Source organism: Oncorhynchus keta, chromosome 23 (genome assembly GCF_023373465.1).
Source record: "Oncorhynchus keta strain PuntledgeMale-10-30-2019 chromosome 23, Oket_V2, whole genome shotgun sequence".
Classification (NCBI taxonomy): domain Eukaryota; kingdom Metazoa; phylum Chordata; class Actinopteri; order Salmoniformes; family Salmonidae; genus Oncorhynchus; species Oncorhynchus keta.
The window spans coordinates 41,924,945-41,949,305 of NC_068443.1; the positions used below are offsets into that span (position 1 = coordinate 41,924,945).

A 24,361-nucleotide genomic window follows, 5' to 3' on the forward strand; every position below is an offset into this window, starting at 1 on the left:
CCTCGAAGAAAACGAGCTCGTTCACGAGGATGGACACGAGCAAGGTTTTGCGTAAAGAGATTTGATCTATAAATCAGGCGATAGGTAGGTGGGTTGCCTGTCATTAGATGCTTTGTTTTATTTTATTTTATGCGCAACCCTACCATTACTACTATTTGTTGCCGAACATGTTCAGACTACTTTTTGGAGACGTCTTCAGTTTCAGCTATCCACTTTGGATTGTAAAAACCTTTTTCCGTTCACTGTTGTGTGGAAGTAGGAGAAATTACATTCATTTTTGTATTGTGGGGGACAAAAACAGTTATAATCTTTTTGACGGAAACGCACGCTAGTTTCAGGAAATGGTAGCCTATAGCACCACAATGCCCAACGTTGTAGTCTAAGGTGGTTGAACTCTGTATTAGTAGTAATTTAATAGTAAGTATAGGCAAAAACATGTACAGAAATCTCCACCTACATATGCGTGAATAAAACTTTTGCGCAAGTGCTACAAAGGCAGCAATGGTTATGCGCTAACGTTATATGGCTATAGGCGAGGCGTCATGCGGAACCGCTCTGTATTGTTTATCTATTTATTACATTGTAATAAATTGTAATACACATGTTGGAATGGATTTACACTTGAACCCTATTTTATTTAACCTACTGTTACATGACTCGTTTACAATATCCCCTAGCACGCGCAGTCAATAAAGAGATTGGGACACGAAGATGAGATCATTCCTTTAGGGATAGCATACTGCCCGAGTAGGCTGCTTGAGACACAAAAGTAGGTGTGAACTTTTGCCTGTGTTTAGGCTATTCCATCGATGTAACTTAAAGGGGCAATCTGAAGTTGATACATCCATTTTTGGACTTGAAATTGATGATATGAACCCATTGATTCTTGAAGAATATAACTTATAAATGCCTAATGGGGTTAGTTCAACTGTCATACCCCATCAGGACCCCAAAATGTTTCACTCCAATGCTTGTAAAGTAAGTAAATGTAAAAAAATGTTTACGGTCAGTCCTTGCATACATTGCTCTGTCTATGAATTTTAGAGTGGTTACATTTCTCCAGCCCCATCCCCCAGCTTGTTACAAACACGGGTGGGGAATTCACTTTGTTATTGTTTCAACTGCTGATAGCTGCTTTATGTAGCCTAACCTATGAAGTGCAGGTGCCAGGCAAAATGTAGGCTAAACAAAACCTTAGGCCTACTTATGCTACATGACCAAAAGTATGTGGACACCTGCTCGTCGAACATCTCATTCCAAAATCATGGGAATTAATATGGAGTTGGTCCACCCTTTGTCGCTATAACAGCCTCCACTCTTCTGGGAAGGCTTTCCCCTAGATGTTGGAACATTGCTGCGGAGACTTGCTTCCATTCAGCTACAAGAGCATTAGTGAGGTCGGGCACTGATGTTGGGCGATTAGGCCTTGTTCGCAGTCAGTGTTCCAATTCATCCAACAGGTGTTCGATGGGGTTGAGGTCAGAGCTCTGTGCAGGCCAGTTAAGTTCTTCCACACCGATCTCGACAAACCATTTCTGTATGGACCTCACTTTGTGCACGGAGAAACAAAATGTCATTCTGAAACAGGAAAGGGCCTTCCCCAAAATGTTGCCGCAAAGTTTGAAGCAGAGAATCGTCTAGAGTGTCATTGTATGCTGTAGCATTAAGATTTCCCTTCACTGGAACTAAGGGGCCTAGCCCAAACTATGACAAACAGCCCCAGACAATTTGGCCATGGAATCCCATTTCATGAAGTTCCAGATGAACAGTTATTGTGCTGACATTGCTTCCAGAGGCAGTTTGGAACTTGGTAGCGAGTGTTGCAAACGAAGACAGATGATTTTTACGCACTACGCGCTTCAGCACTCGTCGGTCCTGTTCTGTGAACTTGTGTAGCCTGCCACTTCGTAGCTGAGCCATTGTTGCTCCTAGACGTTTCTACTTCACAATAACAGCACACAGTTGACCGGGGCAGCTCTAGCAGGGAAGACATTTTATGAATTGACTTGTTTGAAAGGTGGTAAGCTGTGACGGTGCTACATTGAAAGTCACTGAGCTCATCAGTAAGGCCATTCTACTGCCAATGTTTGTCTGTGGAGAAAGCATGGCTGTGTGCTCAATTTTATACACCTGTCAGCAACGGGTGTGGCTGAAATAGCTGAATCCACATATTTGAAGGGGTTTTCACATACACATACAAAAGTATCTAAAATAGGACAGCACTCCGGTGAATAAACTTAAATTAACAGTTATATTTCTGCACTAACGTTTGGGGAATGAGCCCTTCTTCAGCATGCATAAGACGCAATGGCAATCAATGTTACAACAATAATACAGGCCACACACAGGTGGGCATACTTACAGATTCACAAAGTCAGTAATGGCCCAATCAAAAGATCCCAGCAGAGGGAGCTGGGGGAGGGGCAAGAAAATCAAATACATACAAAATCTATACGCAAACACAAAATAAAGCCTAAATGTCAGTGGGGTATTTATAGCCTACAAAAAAATGACGACAAAAACAGTCCTCACCGAGACCTGCTGGGGCAAGAGTGCCCAAGCAGCCTATCCAATACATCTCTCTTTTGGAGAAGTAATTTATCCCCATCTCCTCCCCTATGTCTCACCTTCACCCTTCAATGACCATAAGGCACTTAGTTCATAATTCAGGCTTTTGAAATGCCTGGCAACAGGTGATTTTTCATTATGTTTGCAAATGGAGCTCTTATGCTCACAAATCCTTCTGAATTTCACGTTTGGTCTTACCCAGAAAATACAAGTTTCAGGAACACTTAAAGGAGATATACAACATCGGCCTATTTTGCCTAGTTAACTCTCCCATAGGGTTTTCTAGAATTCCCTGTTTAGTAGGCTACGATGTATACTTGAAATCAAGTAACATTGTGTGTGTGGGTGTGAGTGAGTGAGAGTTTCAGATAGGATCCAAAACATTTGGCAACATCAACAGTCTCATACTTGGCTAATTGCATTGGGTTCTGTTCTACAGCTCTCAATGATGGCTGTAGGCTCTAGTCAATATAGGCCAACTGCATCTGTAACAGTATAACTATAGACCGTCCCCTCACCCATACCCGGGCGTGAACCAGGGACCCTCTGCACACATCAACAACAGTCACCCACGAAGCATCGTTACCCATCGCTCCACAAAAGCCGAGCAAGGGGAACCACTACTTCAAGGTCTCAGAGCAAGTGACGTCAACGATTGAAACGCTGTTTGGCGCGCACCACCACTAACTAGCTAGCCGTTTCACATCTGTTCATCTCACCCAATACTCGAGTCTATCAGATGCAGGATCACCGGTTCAATCATTAGTAATCACTACATGCACAGTAGTTGACGTGATCACACATTTATTGTTGGCCAGGGTGTTTCAAGTCACAAGATTTAGTCCAGCGGATAAGACCCAAATATTATGTCCATTAGAAATGCTTTGATGATGAGGCCTTTCAGCCTTTACAAAAAGTAAATAAACGTCTAAACAAAGATGTCTAGCTTTAGTGCCATTCTAGATGTAACTTACTATAGTCAGTGGTGTAGTGGGCCAAAAAATATGAGGTCATCATTTCTCAGCCAACGTTTCCACCATATAAAGGCCTAACTAACTTCAAAATAGGCCATCATCTCTGCCAGTCGTGAATGATAATTATTCTCGTTTTTACAGGCGAAACGTCCAAGCTGCATCTGAATGCCAACCATAAACATTTGATCTCATTCAGTCTCATCCGAATATGCATTCAGATCTTCTTGAGGGATGTGAGTAAATGCACTTTGAGCAGCTGATGTGAACACGCTACAGACTAGCCTGCCTGTATTGTTTCCACCAGAGCACATTCAGCCTATGGCACACACTGTTTAGTTTTGGCTGCGTCATGAGAAGAAATCATGACCATTCAGCACAATCATCCTTAAATACTTATTAGAAATTACATGGTGTTTTTTTGGTCTTACAGTAACTTTAGAGTATGCTATTATATTCAGGCTGTTCTGCAGAATACTAATGAATCCTTCATTAAGCTCTGGCAGCACTACATCGCTGATTACACATCGGTTTCCAAAATGACCACCAACCAGTTCCATATTGGACAAGATTCATATGGTCGTATCTCCATAAATAGTTGGTACACAGACCAATGATGGCTTAAAATGTTTGAGGGTGTCTGGAGAACACAATACAATGGCCCAAGTATGTCATATCTATGTATCCTTTAGATATTAGTAGAAAACCGGTGAAGTGCCCAAAAATCTACCAACTGTCCTGATTCTTGAACATACTTTCATCCTAATTTTCTATATTTTTGTTCATTTAAACACCTAAAACTGTCAAATGGGTGTTCCATAAAGTCTACTAATTACAATGACATAAAATATAATATTCTGTGTGTTGTCAATTTCAAGAACTGTGACAAGAAACCTTCCCTGTGCTTACTTCCCTGTAGTTAAAAATGTGAAAATGGAACAACGGGACATGAAGCCATTTCAATATAACTTCTTTAATGGGGTGTGTGGGACACATACTAAGGCTACCATTATTTATTATGAAGCCATGTTTTGCTACATGTTATACACATCATTCTAATCCACAGATGACACAATATTTAGAAATCATTAGGAGGATGCTGAAATTTGATCCGCTGGACTATGGTCGAAATGAACTCAATATGACCCCGATTAAGGTCTTAACAGTACTTTATAATCAGAATTAATATCTATATTATCTGCAGGTATTTAGTATTAGAAAGTATATAGTATTAGTGTACCAAGTTTGATACTTGTATCATTTAATGAAACAATAATTGAACCTATCAGCTGGGCTAGCTGTTCTCTGATGTTCATCCTATTGGCCTCGTTGAGGTGGACGAACCAAGACTTGTCTTTGAAAAAGGCCATAACTAATCAATGTTACGATCATATAGCAATGTTCTCTCTCTCTAACCACACGTCCTCTAGATGCAAAGATTTTCAAATGTATGTAAGACAACAGCAACAACTGTGGACTATTTCATGTTATTAGATCACATTCATCGAACGTCGTTATCATTTTGAAATGTGTTAAATTTATTAGTGATGAAAGCTCTATTACATTTTCATTTGGACAACATACATTATTACGCATTATGACAGAATAATAGAAACAAGAATACAATCATGCTAAATGTAAATTATTGCAAAGTACTAGAATCAATCTATTCAGATAAGCAGATAGTACAAATATGTAAATGTTTTCCTATTGGGCTAAACACATTTTTAAAATAACCAGGCCAACCCCAAACAAAGATACAATACAATTGTGTTTTATCATAGATTTATGCTGTCTAGTTAAAGCCACTAACATTTTAGTCATTTAGCAGACACTCTTATCCAGAGCAAATTAGAGGAGCAATGAGGGTTAAAGTCTTGCTCAAGGGCACGTCAAAATATGTTTCATCTATTGACCTCACTCTAGTATCGCAGAGGTTTCATTTTTGGTCAAATCTTCTTTTCTTTTTAAACAGTCGAATGGGACTCCAAACATGTTTCCGCATTCTTTAAAACAGATTTAATATATGTTTCCATTCAAAGCCTTTGGCAAGAAGCTGCGTGCAACGTATGGCAGTGATGCAATTCTAGCCGTGAGTTATGAAACATTTGGAAAAGCACTCTCTGGGTTGTCAATTTTATTTGCATTCTAATCTATATTGTGATTCCGGAGTAGGCTAATCTAAGCCCAATGATGTGGTAAAACTGAGGAGGTGAAGGTAATGGTATAACCTTGTGAAAGGGGTATTTATTTACATAATGATGTAAAGAATAAACAATATGACTTACCATTTCATACCTGTAGTTAACTGTGTTTAAAAGCAACTAACAGCAAGTACTCATTGTTACTACATTATTGCTTAGTAAATAACAGACAAACACCAGCTGAAATTAGACTAAAATAAAACGCTACCCTGTAATATCTTAATTAAGGCATTTGAAGCTGGAACATCTCCAGCTGTTCTCAAGCCTACAGACTTAACAAAAGGTAAAGAGGTTTAGGTGACCATGGCAACTAAGAAGTCTATTTTAGGATGTGATGCCTAATCTGTAGGTCTGTCGTACTCGCTGTTATCTTCAGTAGTTGAAATATCATGCGGTGTAATCATCTTAGCGGCATCGTTCCGAGACTCGATGTACCCTTTGGTGTAAATTGAACACGGGAAAGAACAAGCCCACACACACACACAGCTTGTGGTAAATACTTACTTAAACAAAGACCAATTATCAGGTCTTCCCTGATGGAAAAACCACATGATTTCACGTGACATTTCCACATTTTGCACAAGTGAAATCATGTGTTTTTGGCACACTTCAGAAGTGTGCTCCAAAAATACGTTTTTAAATTATTTCATATGTGAAACTTCATGTGTGATATCATATGATTTCCCATAAATGAAATAATGTGATTCAACTTGTGAAAACCTGAAATGACACCATCAGCCATTGCTATTCATTTTGTGGTAGATTTCACAGTCATACAGTAATATAATAATGTATTCGTGTATTGCGACAGTGCTTTCTGGAAAGTATTCAGACCTCTTGACTTTTTCCACATTTTGTTATGTTACAACCTTATTCTAAGATTGATGAGGGGAAAAAATAATTTTAATCAATCTACACACAATACCCCGTCATGACAAAGAGAAAACAGGTTTAGAAATTTTTGCAAATTTATAAAAAAGGAAAAACAAGTTTTCAGACACTTTATTCAGCACTTTGTTGAAGCACCTTTGGCAGCGATTACAGACTCTTCTTGGGTATGACGCTACAAGCTTGGTACACCTGTATTTAGGGAGTTTCTCCCCTTCTCTGGAGATCCTCTCAAGCGCTGTCAGGTTGGATGGGGAGCGTCACTGCCTCTCCAGAGACGTTCGATCGGGTTCAAGCCCAGGCTCTGGCTGGGTCACTCAAGGACATTGTCCTGAAGCCACTCCTGCGTTGTCTTGGATGTGTGCTTAGGGCTGTTGCCCTGTTGGAAGGTGACCCTTCGCCCCCAGACTGAGATCCTGAATGCTCTGGTTCCAAACTACTTCCATTAAAGAATGGAGGAGACCACTGTGTTCTTGGAGACTTTCAATGCTGCAGAAATGTTTTGGTACCCTTCCCCAGAGCTGTGCCTCGACACAATCCTGTCTTGGCGCTCTACAGAAAATTCCTTCAAATTTTTATATATATATTTATATATATATATAAATATATATAGACAGGTGTGTGCCTTTAACAAATCATGTCCAATCAATTACATTCACCCCAGGTGGACTCCAATCAATGGATGATCAATGGAAACAGGATGCACCTGAGCTCAATTTCGAGTCTCAAAGCAAAGGGTCCGAAAACATATGTAAATAAGGTATTTCAGTTTTAATTTGGAATACATTTGCAAAAATGTCTAAAAAACTGTTTTCTCTTTGTCATTATGTGGTATTGTGTGTAGATTGATGAGGGGAACAAAATATTTAATCCATTTTAGAATAATGCACTTGGGTACTTTTTGGCCCATCCTGCAAATGAACTTGGCATGCCTCCCTTGCAATTGCATTTCAACTTTAGATGCTCTTACGGCACAAAATGGTAAAAAATTATAATAACAATAATAATTCCTGTAATCTTAGTGGAAACAACTTTTAATGGCATTTTTACAGCTGAACTATATTTTGTTACTAAATATACAACAACAAACTGGATTCAGGAAGTACACAAATATTCTAATTCTAATTCAATTATTTTCAATACCAGAAAAGTAGGAATTGCTCCTTTGTTTACTTTCTGAATTGACTGGGACATAAATGGAATTTCAGAATATGAGTGGGACTTGTCCATAGTTTATGCCTGCCCATAGCGTAATCCCACCGCTACCATGCGGCACTCTGTTCACATCAGAAAACCGCTCACCCACATGACGCCATACACGTGGTTTGTGGTTGTGAGGCCGGTTGGATGTACTGCCAAATTCTCTATAACGACATTGGAGGCAGCTTATGGAAGTGAAATTAACATTCAATTCAAGAGTGAACCAATCTGTGGGAAAAGCGACGATGCGCCTCGAATCCAACAAACCATGGCTTCCCTTAGAGGAAAAGACAAAAAAACTACTTTGAGATGCAAATGAAAGGAACGAACAGCTAAAGGATATTCAGGAAAACATAGCTAAAATGCTCTCAATGTTCACCAAAAGAAACAAACAAACAAACAGTTACAAACTAAACATTTTGATTTGTTCGAAAGGAAAGTAGAGTCTATCATGTCAGATATGCATATACAGGGCCGGCATGTGGACGAAGAGGACAACAAAATGCAAACTTTAGATGATGAATTGGACCAGCAAGAAAACAGAATGAGAATACAAAAAAATATATATATATTCTACCTACCGGAAGATGAGGCAAAAGGAGACCTTTCCAGTTACGCGATCAAGCTGCTATCGGAGGAGCTTGGCAGGGATGTATCACCGAAGGACCTGGAGAGATTCCATCAGATCAGTGTGAAACAGAAGAAAGCTAAATACCCCTTGCATGGTAATCTTTAAGATGTGGAACGATCAGACCAAAGTCAATATTCTGAAGGCACAGGAAGGAAAAGAGATTAAAATCCATGACCAGTCAATTTGATTCATCTAGGATCTGTCTGCTTAAGCTGAGGAAAAAATGTAAACAATTCATTCCGATTAGACAGTTACTGGAGGAAAAAAACATGGGTATGGTAGGGAACGCAGAGGATGGGGGAGAACTGGGAAGGGGTGGTGGAGAAGGATAGATTTGATTTGGGAGAGAGGAAGGACTTAATTAAACTACAATGTAATTTTATGAAATGTTTTTGTGACATGGTGAGAATGGAGAGGGGCTTTAGCCGGGGGATTGGGATGGGGTCTGTCACGTTCTGAGCTTAGTTCCTTTGTTATGTCTTTGTTTTAGTATGGTCAGGGCGTGAGTCAGGTGGGTTTGTCTATGTTGTGTTTTGCGTTTGGCCTGGTATGGTTCTCAGTCAGAGGCAGGTGTCGTTAGTTGTCTCTGATTGAGAATCATACATAGGTAGCCTTTTCCCACTTGTGCTTCATGGGTGTTTATTTTGTGTGTCTGTGTGTTCCACATGGAACTGTTTTGGTTTGTTATTTCACGTTGTTATTTTTGTATTTTGTCGTGTTCAGTTTGTTCTATTAAATATGGACACTTACCACGCTGCGCATTGGTCCTCCGATCCTTACTACTCCTCCTCGTTGGAGGAGGAGGAAGACAGCCGTTACAGAAACACCCACCACCAAAGGACCAAGCAGCGTGGTAACGGGCAGCAGCAGCGATCTCAGGACTCCTGGACATGGGAGGAGATTCTGGACGGCAAGGGACCCTGGGCACAGGCTGGAGAATATCGCCGCCCCAAGGCTGAGCTAGAGGCGGTGGTATGAGGAGGCAGCACGGCAGCGCGGCTAGAAGCCCGAGAGGCAGCCTCAAAAATGTATTCAGCTAGGTAGGGTTGGGCCTTCTCGGTGCTCGAGACCTCCAGTGCGCCTTCACGGTCCGGTCTATCCGGTGCCATCTCCACCCACCAGCCCTCTGGTGGCAGCTCCCCGCACCAGGCTGTCTCTCCGTCTCCTCCCTACAGGTACTCCCGCCTGTCCAGCGCCGTCGGACTCTTCCTCCTGCCCGGAGCCGTCCGTCAGCCAGGAGCCGCCTGAGCCATCCGTCAGCCAGGAGCCGCCGTCGCTGTCCGTCGCCGCCGGAGTCATCCTTTACTCCGGCACTGCCGGAGTCGTCCTTCACTCCGGCGCTGCCGGAGTCTCCCGCCTGTCCGGTGCTGCCGGAATCTCCTGTCCATTCCGGACCCATTGCTAGGGTCCCCAGTCCACGTCCTCCGCCACCGCGGACAGACACCCACCCAGACCCTCCCCTATAGGTTCAGGTTTTGCGGCCGGAGTCCGCACCTTGAGGGGGTGGTACTGTCACGTTCTGACCTTAGTTCATTTGTTATGTCTTTGTTGTTTTGCGTTTGGCTTGGTATGGTTCTCAATCAGAGGCAGGTGTCATTGTCTCTGATTGAGAATCATACTTAGGTAGCCTTTTCCCACTTGTGCTTCATGGGTGTTTATTTTGTGTGTCTGTGTGTTCCACATGGAACTGTTTTGGTTTGTTATTTCACGTTGTTATTTTTGTATTTTGTCGTGTTCAGTTTGTTCTATTAAATATGGACACTTACCACGCTGCGCATTGGTCCTCCGGTCCTTACTTACTACTCCTCGTCGTTGTCGTCGGAAGACAGCCGCTACAGGGTGATTGGCCTCCACTCATCCCATTTGTCACTCTCCCCAAGTAGATCTTCTTCCACTATACTTTAATTTAATTTCTAAGGTAATATAAACCCACCGCTGTACTCGAGTGGCAATCTTTGTCCAATGTATGTATAATGACATAATCCACTGTTTTTGAGGGGTACATTGAGAGAGGAGATGGAGATTAAAAGCACAAAAAAGGCATAGCGCCTCAAGTATAAACACATACTTTGCTTTATGTTTTTTGTGTGTTTTTGTTAAATGTCTCCTCAGGCCACATACCAGCTGTGGACACCTGAATATTATTACTCCCAACTACAAAAGACTATTCCTTTTTTTCCTCAAAGTAAGAAAAGCTATTCAATAATTGACTACATTGTCATTTCCAAAAAAGTAACTTAATTTACTGGATTCATAATAAAGTGATATCGGATTATTGTCCAGTATCATGCTTAATTGCACCAATAGAAAATACAATTTGGAGAATGAACAGAGCGCATCTTCAGGACCCGAAATGTACGAAAAAATCGAAACCTTTACCATTACAAATGTAGTCATAGAGGATAGAGAAAATCCGACCGTGATATAATCTGGGAGGCCTTTAAGGCACACATTAAGGGAATGATAATCTCATACTCAGCAAAAGCTACATCTGATTTAGAAATGAAAATGAAAGGAAAATAAATCACTATCTTATAAAAAGCCCATAAAACATCTTTACAAGGTAAAGAAGAAAATAAAATGGCTGAACTTGGAATAGTATATTTTACTTTTGAAGAGAGGCAACAATTACAGGTTAAACTCAATGGCAAATAAACTTGACAAATATCTTGTAGCTCTCACAAAACGAATACAATTAAACCAGTTATAGTTTTTAAAGATAAAGATACAAATGGAGTAATTACAAATAACAACATGATAAATTACAATTTTAACGGCTTCTATGAAAATGTATAGAAATCAGAATAAAACAACAGTTGGACAGATACTATAGCCTTCTTAGACTCAACAACCCTGAAGCAATTATCAGCAGACAAAAATAATGTGTTGGTAAAAGAGATCACCCAGAAATAAATATTTACTGTTAAAACATTTGCGCCGATAAAAGCAGCAGAAATGGTTTGCTTTCCCATAGAATTCTATTCAACATTTTGAGAAAAAAATTTGAACAAATGCCAACACATTGCTCAATTCAGTACTTCCTAGTTCCATGTATCAAACAGTTATTTCAGTTATATCTATCTATATAACAGTTATTTCAGTTAATCTGGAAAATCTGGAGAGTCCCCTACTGATTATAGACCCATGAGTTTACAATTAAACAATAACTAAGCTTATAAGCAATAGAATGGCAAGTCTTACCAGACTTGAAACATACTGTATCAATCAAAAAGGGTTTATTAAAAAGAAACGCTTACAAGCAAATACAAGAACATATTTCAGTTTAATACAATACGCAACAAAAACAAGATATAGATTTATCAATAAGGGCAGTTGATGCCGAAAAGGCGTTCGGCCGTCTTGATGCCCTTTTCTATTCAAGACATTGTAAGCTTTCAACTTTCCAGCTGAAACAATACATGTCATAAAAACATTATATAAATGCCCTAAAGCGAAAATAATACATTATCTCATGAAATTGGTTTAGAAAGGGGCACAAGACAGGGACCCAAACGTAGCACGTATCAGTATTGGTAAACATATAAACTTAACTTATTCAGAATACTCTAAAATCTCAGGTTAGAAACATAAGGTGGAAAAAAAAGAGACATAATGGCAATAGGAAAAATAATAACTCACCATCTACAGCCCTCAAACTCTTTTTCATTGCTCCCCTCTCATCAGGGTCTGATTTAGACTTGGGACACCAGGTAGATGCAATTAATTATCAGGTAGAACAAAAAAAACAGCAGGCTCGGGATCTCGTAGGGTAAGAGTTGAATACCCCGGATCTACAGCAATCCTTTAAGTGGACAACAACAAATATGAAATACTTAGAATGATTAATAAGCGACAACTAACCACAAATACACTATATATACACACAAAAGTATGTGGTCCAGCCACACCCGTTGCTGACATGTGTATGAAATCGAGCACACACGCAATCTCCATAGACAAACATTGTCAGCAGAATGGCCTTATTGAAGAGCTCAGTGACTTTCAATGTGGCACTGTCATAGGATGCCACCTTTCCAACAAGTCAGTTGGTCAAATTTCTGTCTTGCCGTCTCCCAGATGGCGCTGCGGTCTAAGGCCCTGCAGCACAGTGCTAGAGGCATCACTACAGACCCGGGTTTGATCCCAGGCTGTACACACTGACTTCGGTCGCCAGTTGTATGGTGTTTCCTCCGACACATTGGTGCGGCTGGCTACCGGGTTAAGCTAGGAGTGTGTGAAGAAGCAGTGCAGCTTGGCAGGGTCATGTTTCGGAGGATGCATGGCTCTCAACCTTCGCCTCTCCCTAGTCCATGCGGGAGTGTCAGCGATGGGACAAGACTAACTACCAATTGGATATCACGAAATTGGGGAGAAAAAGGGGTAAACAGTACAAAAGATCTGTCCTGCAAGAGCTGCCCCGGTCAACTGTAAGTGCTGGTATTGTGAAGTGGAAATGTCTAGGAGCAACAACGGCTCAGCCGCAAAGTGGTAGGCTACACAAGCTCACAGAAAGGGACCGCTGAGTGCTGGAGCGTGTAACGCGTAAAAATCGTCTGTCCTCAGTTGCAAAACTCACTACTGAGTTCCAAACTGCCTCTGGAAGCAGCATTAGCACAATAAATGTTTGTCCGGAGCTTCATGAAATGGGTTTCCATGGCCAAGCAGGCGCATACAAGCCTAAGATCATCATGCGCAATGCCAAGCGTTTGCTGGAGTGGTGTAAAGCTTTCCGCCATTGGACTGGAGCAGTGGAAATGTTCTCTGGAGTGATGAATCACGCTTCACCATCTGGCAGTCCGACCGATAAATCTGGATTTGGTGGATGCCAGGAGAACGCTACCTGCCCCAATGCATAGTGCCAACTAATGTTTGGTGGAGGAGGAATAAGGGTCTGGGGCTGTTTTCATGGTTCTGGCTAGGCCCCTTAGTTCCAGTGAAGGGAAATCTTAACGCTATAGCATACAATGACATTCTAGGTGATTCTGTAATTCCAACTTTGTGGCAACAGTTTGGGGAAGGAACTTTTCTTTTTCATCATGACAATGTCCCCATGCACAAAGCGAGGTCCATACAGAAATGCAGTGGTGACACGTCATTCAGGGCAGGTGTGTCTTTTTAAAATATATATTTTTACAATGATTGTTGCCTGTTTTACATGTTTTTGTTTTTATTTATTTTATTTGATATAATATGTTTATTATTTTACAATAAAAAAATAATAATAAAAAAGACAGCAATACTAACAATGACATTCATTGTACTGTTGAATGAGATGGCCAATTTAGAGGACAAAACAAAACTTAACTCACACATACACAAAATAAAACTAAATCCTATTAGGTGGTACATGTATAAGAAGACAGCATATAGTCATTACAAGCAGTGTAGTTAAGCCAAAAATAGATATTGAGTGGAGTACAGCACAGAGTAGCAGCAGATCGTCAACCCAGTTATGAAGCGGGACTAGACCATTTATCCAGTATCGGCTGCCATATTTCGTAAAACATTGGACTTCTATTGGAGGTATTGTATCGAATCTTTTCCATATGTATTACATTTTTTTAAATTATTATTATTATTATTATTATTATTTTTTTTACCTTTATTTAACCAGGCAAGTAAGTTAAGAACATATTCTTATTTTCAATGACAGCCTGGGAACAGTGGGTTAACTGCCTGTTCAGGGGCAGAACGACAGATTTGTACCTTGTCAGCTCGGGGGTTTGAACTCGCAACCCTCCGGTTACTAGTCCAACGCTCTAACCACTAGGCTACACTGCCTCCCTAAATCCCGTTACCACATTTCAAAGGTAGGTACAGTCTCCAGTTTCCAAAATTGCAATATGAGCCTTTTGGCTAATAGAGTACAAAGAGAGACAGCTTTCCCTTCGTGGTTATTCCCATCAACTGTACCAAACAGAGCGGTCAATGGGTCTGGGGCTAGAACTCTATCAAAGGCTCTAGATAAGTAATCAAAAATGAGAGCCCAGTAAACATGTAACTTAGGACATGTCCAGAATACGTGGGTCAACGTCCCCTCATCCTGCTTGCACCTCTCACACAGTGGTGAGGTGTCCGGGAATATTTTATGCAGTTTTACTTTTGAGTAATGTAACCTGTGCATCACCTTAAACTGTACAAGGTTGTGTCTGGCATTCACTGAACGGTGGTTTATATTCCTGAGAGCTTCCACCCAGTCCTCATCTGAGATTTCTGACCCAAGTTCTTGTTCCCAAGCCCTTTTAATGGTGTCTGTGGATACCTCTATGTGGGCCTGTAGCACGTCATACAGTCTAGAGACCGACCCTTTTGAATGGGGTTTGACAAGGATCAAGCTATCTAATGTAGGACTATTTGGCTTCATGCCATACTGTGGGATATGTGTCCTTACGAAATTCCTGATTTGGAGGTATCTGAAAAAATGTGTTGTTGGCATGTTGAACTTTCCCTGTAATTGTTGAAATGAAGCTAACTGACCATCTATGTATAGATGACCAATTGTTGTGAGCCCCTTCTCCCTCCACTGTGAAAACACCACATCATCCAATGCGGGGTGGAAAGCATGATTCAGGCAAATCGGGCTGTCAATGTATATTATGTTATGTTATTATATTATGTATACAGTGGGTATGTTAAGAAAATACCTCATCTGTTTCCAGATCCTAAGCGTATGACAAATGACTGGGTTAGAGTCATAAGTGGATTTTTTCACATATGATGGGCTATTAACAAGTGCAGGGAGTGAGGAACGTTGACAGGAGGCCTGCTCAATCCCAAGCCATGCAGGCATATCCTTCTGTCTCATCGCAGGTAAAACTTTCCCTCCAGAAAGACACAATGTTCAGATTAGCAGCCCAATAATACAGTTTAAAGTGAGGAAGGCCAAAGCCCCCCTCTATTTTGTACTTGCATAAATGCTTCTTTGACATTCTGGCTGCCTTGTTATCCCATAAAAATGGAGTTACTATTGAATCCAGTTGCTTAAAATAGCTTTGTGGTATGAAGTTGGGTAGACATTGGAAGAGGTAAAGAAACCTGGGTAGGACAACCATTTTAATAGCGTTTATACGACCAACCAAGGAGATAGGCAGAGTTTTCCAAAAATCTATATTTTGTTTAAGCTGATATATTTTCATGTCCCAATTCGCTTTCAATAGCTGATCAAGTTGTCTTGTCACTACAATGCCAAGGCTTGTGATTGCAGAAATTGCATATCCACAGGCCGTGATATTGGCATCAACTCACTTTTTTGCCAGTTTATCTTGTAGCCAGAGAAGGAGCCAAATGTGTTTATCAAGTTAAGTAAGGGTGGAATAGAAGTTTTAGGCTTGGACAAAAACAAAAGAACATCGTCTGCATATAGGGAAATTTTGTGCTGTGTGTCCTTTATTTTAACAGAAGCTATATCGGCACATGCCCGAATGCAAGTAGCAAGGGGTTCCATGGCTATAGCGAAGAGAGCAGGCGAATGAGGGCACCCCTGTCGGCACCCCTTGAACAAGCGGAATGACTGCAACATTTCTTGATTGGTTACCACGGACGCCATTGGGTGTGCATAAATCATTCTTATCCAATTAATAAATTGCTTTCCGAACCCGAAGTGCTCCAGAACCGACATCATATACTTCCACTCAATCCGATCAAACGCCTTCTCTGCATCAAGAGCTATTACCACGGCCTCAACCTTATGATCGTGATACATTACGTTGAAAAGAAGTCTCAAATTGTAGTATATATGTCGGCCCGGGATAAAAACCTGTCTGGTCAGGGTGTATGATGTCAGAAATATATGTTTTCAATCGGTTTGCCAATATCTTTGTCAACACCTTGTTTTCTATGGGGAGTAACGACACGGGGCGATAAGACGACATCTCCATGGAATCTCTATCTTTTTTCAAGATCAGTGCTATTTGTAGCCTCATACAGTGTTTGCGGGAGTTTGGCATTTTCTTTGGATTGTTTAAACATTCGCAGCATAAGTGGAGATAGAATTCTATAAGAAGTACTGCAGTCTATTACATATCCATCGGGCCCAGGGGCCTTGCTGTTTGGAAATTATGCTATTGCTGTGTTAATTTCCTCCAAAGTTATCCCTGCATCGAGTGCAGAAGCTGCCCTGTCTAGTTTAGGAAGTTCACATTCAGCGAGAAAGCGTTCCATAGCTTGTGGATCAGTAGCATCGCATTTTGATTGGTATAGCTCTGAGTAAAACTGTGCAAAGCATTTATTAATATCCTGCGGATCTGTTACTATTTTACCCTTCTTGTGTTTTATTTTGGGAATAGCTCTAGATGCCTGTACATGCCTTAGCTGTCTTGCTAATAATTTATGTGGTTTGTCACCCAGTTCAAAATAACTTTGTTGCGTTCTAGCATTGTAGCATTGTTGTATTCATATTTTAACTTTGTGATCTTCTCAAGGACTGTATACGAGGAATTCGTCCTAAAAACGTTCTCCTGTTCCCCTAACTCTCTTTCAATTTCTCTCAGCCTAGTATTGGCGCGTTTCTTCCTCTCTGATGTATAAGAAATAATGTAACCTCTAATCACAGCCTTTAGAGATTCCCAAAGGGTGGAGTTGTCAACATCCCCAGTGTCGTTAGTTCCAAGGAAAAAGGCAATCTGCTCCTTCAAATACTGACAAAAAGCCTCATCTTTCAGCAGGTATGCGACTAAGCGCCACGGTCGCCGACCTCTCGACATATTGTGGAGTTTCAGCACCATGGACACAGGAGAGTGGTCCGTAATTAGAATAGGGTGATAGGTAACCGACTCAGCTGCTGAAATTAGTTTGGAGTCCAACAAAAAATAGTCAATTCTGGAATATGATTTATGAACTGATGAAAAGAAAGAGTAATCCCTGTCTGTTGGGTACGTCAGTCTCCAAATATCGACAATGTTAAGGTTTGTCATCAATGTATTTAGACAGACACTGGCATTTGATTGTGGAAGTGACCTTGATAGCTGTTTATCTAAAAGAGGATCTAACGTACAGTTAAAGTCCCCTCCAACAATAACACTTGTATCCGAGATATTTGGTATGTCCTTAAATACCCTTTGAAAAAATAATGGATCATCGAAGTTGGGTCCATATAAATTGGCCAAGGTTACTGGTTTCGAATTCAGTGTACCAGCCACAATAATATACCGACCATTAGGATCTGAAATCGAGGATGAGTAAACAAACGGAATGTTTTTCCTTATCAGGATTGCTACCCCTCTCGCTTTTGCATCAAAGTTAGACTGGTATATCTGATCGATCCAGCCGACTCGTAGCTTGGCGGAGCGTTTAATGAGTTTCTTGAAGAAGCACTATGTCAGCACCCAGTGATTTAAGATGAGAAAAAACCTTAGCTCGTTTCACCACATGCCCTAAGCCATTACAGTTCCAGCTGACTATCTTTATTCCACCTGGTCTACTCTGTGCTCTGTCACTATGTGGCATTTCTTATTTTAGAGCAAATTGTTGCTGTCATACAAAACTCAGAAGAAAAACGTCCCGCCGTGCGGGAGCTTGTCGTGCCACCTGTACTAATAATAAACGTGAACATAAAACACATCCCCCATCCCCCCTCCCGTCCCTTTACTGAGTGACTTCCCCAAACGAAGCACTCCTTGGCTAACACACAAACCTTAGGGTGTCTAGACATACAGCTTGAACTAACTCGTCGTCTATAGATGCTCCGCATGTACGCTAATATTAAATAACACTTAACTCTCACGTTTAGGGGTGAGTGGCGCTAAAACATGATGTGCCAAACAATGCTATAATAGCCACAACATCTCACCAATCATAAGTCCCAAATTCTGATCTTCTAATCGAAAAGACATAGTCCGCTGAAATCCCAAACCCATTCCTGGCCTATATTTGGTCATTTAGCTGACACAGCCGTTCTGTATCCTCAGCCAGGGACCGCTTTCTGTATCCTCAGCCAGGGACCTTGCTTGTCAAGAACAGATCGGCCTCTTTTGGGTTGTCAAACGTACCTGTTGATCCTTCGACTGTCACCTTAAACCGGGCTGGGAAGAGGAATCCATATCGGATGTTGGCCGCCCTGCATTTGTTGCGTACCTCATCATACTCTTTCCGTTGGTTCCTCACCTCCAAGGTAAGATCTGGGTAGAAAGACACCCTGGCTCTGTTGAAGTTAAGGGGGAACTTTTGACTAGCCAGCTTGAGGATGAGATCCCTGGTCTGGGGATAGTGCAGCCGTACAATGAATGGCCTTGGTGGCCCGCCCTTGGCCGGCTTCGTTGCCTGAGATCTGTGTGCGCGGTCGATCAGGATGGCCGTTTTGAAATGTTCACTCCCCAGCAGGGCCGGTATCAGCTCCGAGACACATTCAGTGGGTTTCCCTTTCTCAGTGTCCTCCTGGATGCCACATATTCGGATGTTCTGGCGTCTTGAATACGACTCGAGCATTTCCAGTCAGGCTTTCAGGGTTTTGTTGTCATTTTTGAACGTTGCGCACTGTTTCTCTATGTCCTGTAGCCTGGCCTCGTGATCGACTATCGTCTGCTCAACTATCTTCTGCTCAACCTCATGCACCCTTCTCTGAGTTGCCTTCACAGTTTCGGCCAAAGTCCCAATACTCTTTGAGATATCAGCCAACCTTGTGTCCACCTTCTTGCTTAGTGAGTTTATGGCAGCCAGTATGTCACTTTGCGTAGGCTCTGTGGGGAACTCTTGGAAGCTAGCCTCTTCAGCTAACTCCTCGTGGGTTGGCGACGTTGAAATTGGTTCGTTGTCTATCTCATTCAAATTATCTTGTTTAGCGCTCCCTTTTCTGGTGCCTTTTCCCTTTGTCATATTTGTTTGAAGTTATAGGTCGTGAGACGTTAAGATAAATTCTAATTTGTTTCAAAAAGGAGCAGAGCTCTAGCAAAGCACGTCTACTCCATAGCACGCTCTCTAGCGCCCCCCTGTTTTACATGTTATTTTGGCATTGATACGTGTCACAAATCAGTTTGCAAACAATGTAAAAAAAACAACAACATTGAGTTAATAAAGCTGTAATCTTCTCTAGTTGTGCCGTGATTGGCTCAGTGTTCTGTCACTCATGGGTACACTACGTCACCGCAAAATCAACAGGGAGCTAGAAAGTTCAAGCCCCCTTGGGCGCTGCCAAAAAATATACATTAGAAATGCCCATCCAAGAAGGTTCAAGGTCATTGGCTACAAATAAAATAACTTCAAATCACGTTATATCTACCGTAGCTAGCAAGCTAGGCAAGCAGTCATCATCATGAATCATGTAGACAATCTACTGGCAAATTCTTTTCAATCCTTGTCATATGAAGAGAAATTATAGATAAAAGTGTATATGTGTTCATTGGACAAACATTACACAACAAGTTGAAAATGACAAATTAAGCAATGAGTGGTTTGGAAGGATTCAGTGGCTAACTGCAAGCGTTGCAAAGCGATCCCTATTTTGCTTCCCCTGCCTGCTATTTGGTGGAAAAATGTGTGTGGTCCAAGTTTGTGTTTAAAGGTCTCTTTTCCAAGCTTAAAAGGAAAATCATGCACAGGCAACACCATGGGCCAGAAAATGTTCAATACATTGGCCATGCTGTCAATACAGCATGACTTCTGCCATATTCAAAACAATTGGAAACTCGGAACTGAGAAATCTCAGGCTTCAGTGAGTTCAAGACACCTGGGAACTCTGGAAAAAAATGAGCTCCGACTGGGAAAATACATTTTGAACAGTCATCCAATTCCAATATTGTAAGAGCTTTCATTGTCTGCTTATATGCCCACTTTATTTATCCTACAGTTCTGACTTAGTGTACAGGGAGAATACTGTAAGAATGGTCCTTGTTCTGAATTCTGTTGCTGTACATTTCAAAGTGCTGAGCAAATAGTTGTATTGACTACGTCCGTCTTAGCTCGCTCATTAATGTCAATCGAATTTACGGATTGCCACTTATCCGCTTCTCATCCCTTGACATAGTTTGTGCATCTCAATTGTCAGTAGAAACCACATTTGTTAAAAAGGCAGTAAATGAGGCTGAATGAACTGTTTACCTGCCAGACAAGGCTCCGCTGATAGCCAGTTGTAGCGGTGGTAAGGATTCACTCCTTGGTGCTGAAAAGAAAGCTTTGCTGTTGGGACAGCTTGATGTAGGCCCTAACAGTTTGTGGGCACTGTGTCACCGTTATAGTGCAATTCATGTATTGTTTAGTATTGTGTTGTGTCGTGGGTTTGCTGGAATGCATCTAAAACCTTAGATTTTTTTTTGCCTCACCAAGATTAACATGCTTAAATCACCACTGCAGAAATAGTTTGTGGAGATCGGTGTGGAAGAACTTGACTGGCCTGCACAGAGCCCTGAACACCTTTGGGATGAATTGGAATGATGACTGCGAGCCAGACCTAATCGCCCAACATCAGTGCCCAACCTCACTAATGCTCGTGGCTGAATGGAAGCAGGTCCCTGCAGCAATGTTCCAGCATCTAGTGGAAAGCCTTCCCATAAGTGTGGAGGATGTTATCGCAGCAAAGGCGGGACCACTCCATATTAATCCTCATGATTTCGGAGTGAGATGTTTGAAGAGCAGGTGTCCACATACTTTCGTATATTAAGATACTTGCGTATATTAAGATAACTATATTCCATTGCTCAACTATATGAAAGCAGATCTAATTAAATGGAACAATCTTCCCATAAATCTTACAGGTAACATAAACCTCATTGGCATGGCTCCTAAAGGCTGGATTTAACCTTCCCGACTTGAAATTGTATCAACTCGCTACCCAAGACTTTTACTTGCAACATATAGTTAAATGTATTAAAGAGGAACAATGGGTACATATTGAAGATGCGCATGCTCATCCCCAGAACCTGTTTATGTGTCTATTGTTAAAGGATAAACCTAAGAACATTAATGACTTCATAGTTAAGGACACTATAACAATATGGAAGAATATGAAACGTATTCTACAAGAACCTACAGTGGGGCAAAAAAGTATTTAGTCAGCCACCAATTGTGCAAGTTCTCCCACTTAAAAAGATGAGAGAGGTCTGTAATTTTCATCATACACTTCAACTATGACAGACAAAATGAGATTTTTTTCTCCAGAAAATCACATTATAGGATTTTTTATGAATTTATTTGCAAATTATGGTGGAAAATAAGTATTTGGTCACCTACAAACAAGCAAGATTTCTGGCTCTCACAGAACTGTAACTTCTTCTTTGAGAGGCTCCTCTGTCCTTCACTCGTTACCTGTATTAATGGCACCTGTTTGAACTTGTTATCAGTATAAAAGACACCTGTCCACAACCTCAAACAGTCACACTCCAAACTCCACTATGGCCAAGACCAAAGAGCTGTCAAAGGACACCAGAAACAAAATTGTAGACCTAAATGTGGTTATTGTGGTAATTACCTTAGTAGGTTACGTCAGAGGTCAGCATGTGTGAGAAGTCGGATTTCAGGGATGAGAGACACGTTTCCCAATAGTAATAACGAGTTGGAGGACCATTCAAGTGGATTTTTCCCAGTCGTATGTGGTAAATCCCCACTTGGTTACAAATGCAGCATTAGGTACAATTGTTACTGCACTTTGAAATGTAGGTAGGGCCAGCAATGTACTGGCGGGGGCTCATTAGCATATTTTGGGGTATGGTCTAAAATATTTTGTTTTGTGCTATCCATTAGTGGAAATGTTGTACCAATTTAAGTTGTTTGATTGTTCTGTTAATTAAGGTTGAGCATATTTTTTGACATTGCCAGTTCCTTTGTCTTTGTACGAACTTGTAACAATCAAGAGTGGCACGTTCATTTTCCAGACTCTTAATTGCAGCTTGTTCACAGGAAGAGCATTTTCAATAACCTACTGTCAACAACTGGGCTATTGTAAAACTCACAGTAACTTACTGTAGCTAATCCATCACACTCACTTACCTGAATTTCTGGTAGGAATGTGAGTATTACAATTACATTGTGATTAGCTATAAATTAAACATAAAATGGTTCTTTGGTATCACATGCACCAACCTTAATGTTTTATGAACAGAGCACATTAACTGGGGGAACATTCCCACTGATGTGAGACCAAAAAGAGCTAGCTGAAAGCAAAGGCTCGAATAAGCCATGCTTGCAATCTTCTGATTGGCAGCATACTGTAACAGTGACTATCAGCAAGTGATGTGTATGTTGTAAACATAAGCGTCAGTGAAGGCACAGTATGTTACTAGCAAGTGTGTCCTGTAGGTTACTGATATGATTTTGCCAGAAAGTTAATGTGACTTTTACAATGAGTTACTAACAAGTAGTTTCCAGTTAAGAGAGGACTGAAAAAATTCATCCCTCCATCAAAAGGTTAAAACTCTTATGGGCCTCCTCAGAATGACCTTCTTGATCCAAATCAGTCAGTGGTCATTCAAGGCACTGCATCACGCAGTGTTAACTAACTCTCTCTCCTCTGCTCTCATCCTTCTAGATTCTGGGTTTGAACCATCAGTCCATGCATCTGCGCGGCCCAGCTTGGATTGGTCCTACCTGACAGGGCTCCTACCAGGTGGCATGGGGGCCACGCGCTCTCACCAAGGGCTCTGTTCTAGGCCCCCATTCTCGCTATACACCAAGTCTGGGTCATAACCTTGGTCTCTCCTATCATTGGCAGACGACACACAATTAATCTTCTCCTTTCCCCCTTCTTGACCAGGTGGTCGCATCTCTGCATGTCTGGGATATCAGTGTGTCTCATCAAGCTGAACTCAGCAAACTCCTCCCGGGGAAGGACTGCCCGTTCCATGGCCAGTTGCAACTCCAGTGTCCTCCTCCCAGCGCTAAGAACATGGATCCTGGACAACAGGTAACATACGGTGTTTCCTGTAGGTTCATGCTCTACAACACATTGCCTCACACAGGAAGCGCGCTGGCTTCAGGCAGGTTGTATGGAGATTGCCTGTGCCATTAAGAACTCATCCAGTGCGGCGTCTGGTTGTGTTGTGTTCTCCACTGGCTTCCAGGACGCATGGCTCTCGACCTTCGACTCTCCCGAGTCCGCAGGAGTGTACCTCCAGGCCCTGATCAGGCCCTACACCCAAACAAGGGCACTGCGTTCATCCACCTCTGGCCTGCTCGCCTCCCTACCACTGAGGAAGTACAGTTCCCGCTCAGCCCAGTCAAAAGACTGTGGAACAAACTACAATCAATTCCGGAGACACCTGAAACCCCACCTCTTCAAGGAATAAAAGGGGTAAAAAATACAAAAGATTTTTCTGTTTTTTCATTGTTTGCACAATTTGTATGTTATAAGAAAATGCTAAATGACTTAAATGTAAATGTAAATTCACAGTGCAGCTCATTACTGACATATTCTCGTACACCATTTGCAGAGCAGACAGTGTCAAAGGAGGTGCTCTACTGGCAGAATAACCATCAACCACTTAAACTGCTACTCCACCCCTACTGACTATAGGCAAAAATACACATATATTTGACCATGCCCCCAAATATGCTGATGAGCCTCACCGGTACATTGCCCCCACCTATCAAAGCGCAATGATAATCATACCTTAAATTCAAAATATTGGGCAGAAACATGTCCCGTTATACCTACAAGGTACCAAGCTGTACGGTGTAAGTTCATATACAGTTGAAGTCGGAAGTTAACATACATTTAGGTTGGAGTCATTAAAACTCATTTTTCAACCACTCCACAAATTTCTTGTTAACAAACTATAGTTTTGGCAAGTCGGTTAGGACATCTTCTTTGTGCATGACAACAATTGTTTACAGACAGATTATTTCACTTATTATTCACTGTATCACAATTCCAGTGGGTCAGAATTTGACATACACTAAGTTGACTGTGCCTTTAAACAGCTTGGAAAATTCCAGAAAATTATGTCATGGCTTTAGAAGCTTCTGATAGGGATAAT

The 24,361-nt window shown here is 41.4% G+C and overlaps 1 long non-coding RNA gene across 1 annotated transcript in view; it reads left to right on the forward strand.

Moving 5' to 3' along the window:
• Positions 1–23: 23 nt before the first annotated feature.
• LOC118402361 (uncharacterized) overlaps positions 24–24,361 on the forward strand; it is a 40,135-nt gene continuing 15,797 nt past the window's right edge. Inside the window, exons 1-2 of the long non-coding RNA XR_004829473.2 lie at positions 24–84; positions 3,684–3,775. This is a non-coding gene — a long non-coding RNA (uncharacterized LOC118402361). The remainder of the gene's footprint in view (positions 85–3,683; positions 3,776–24,361) is intronic.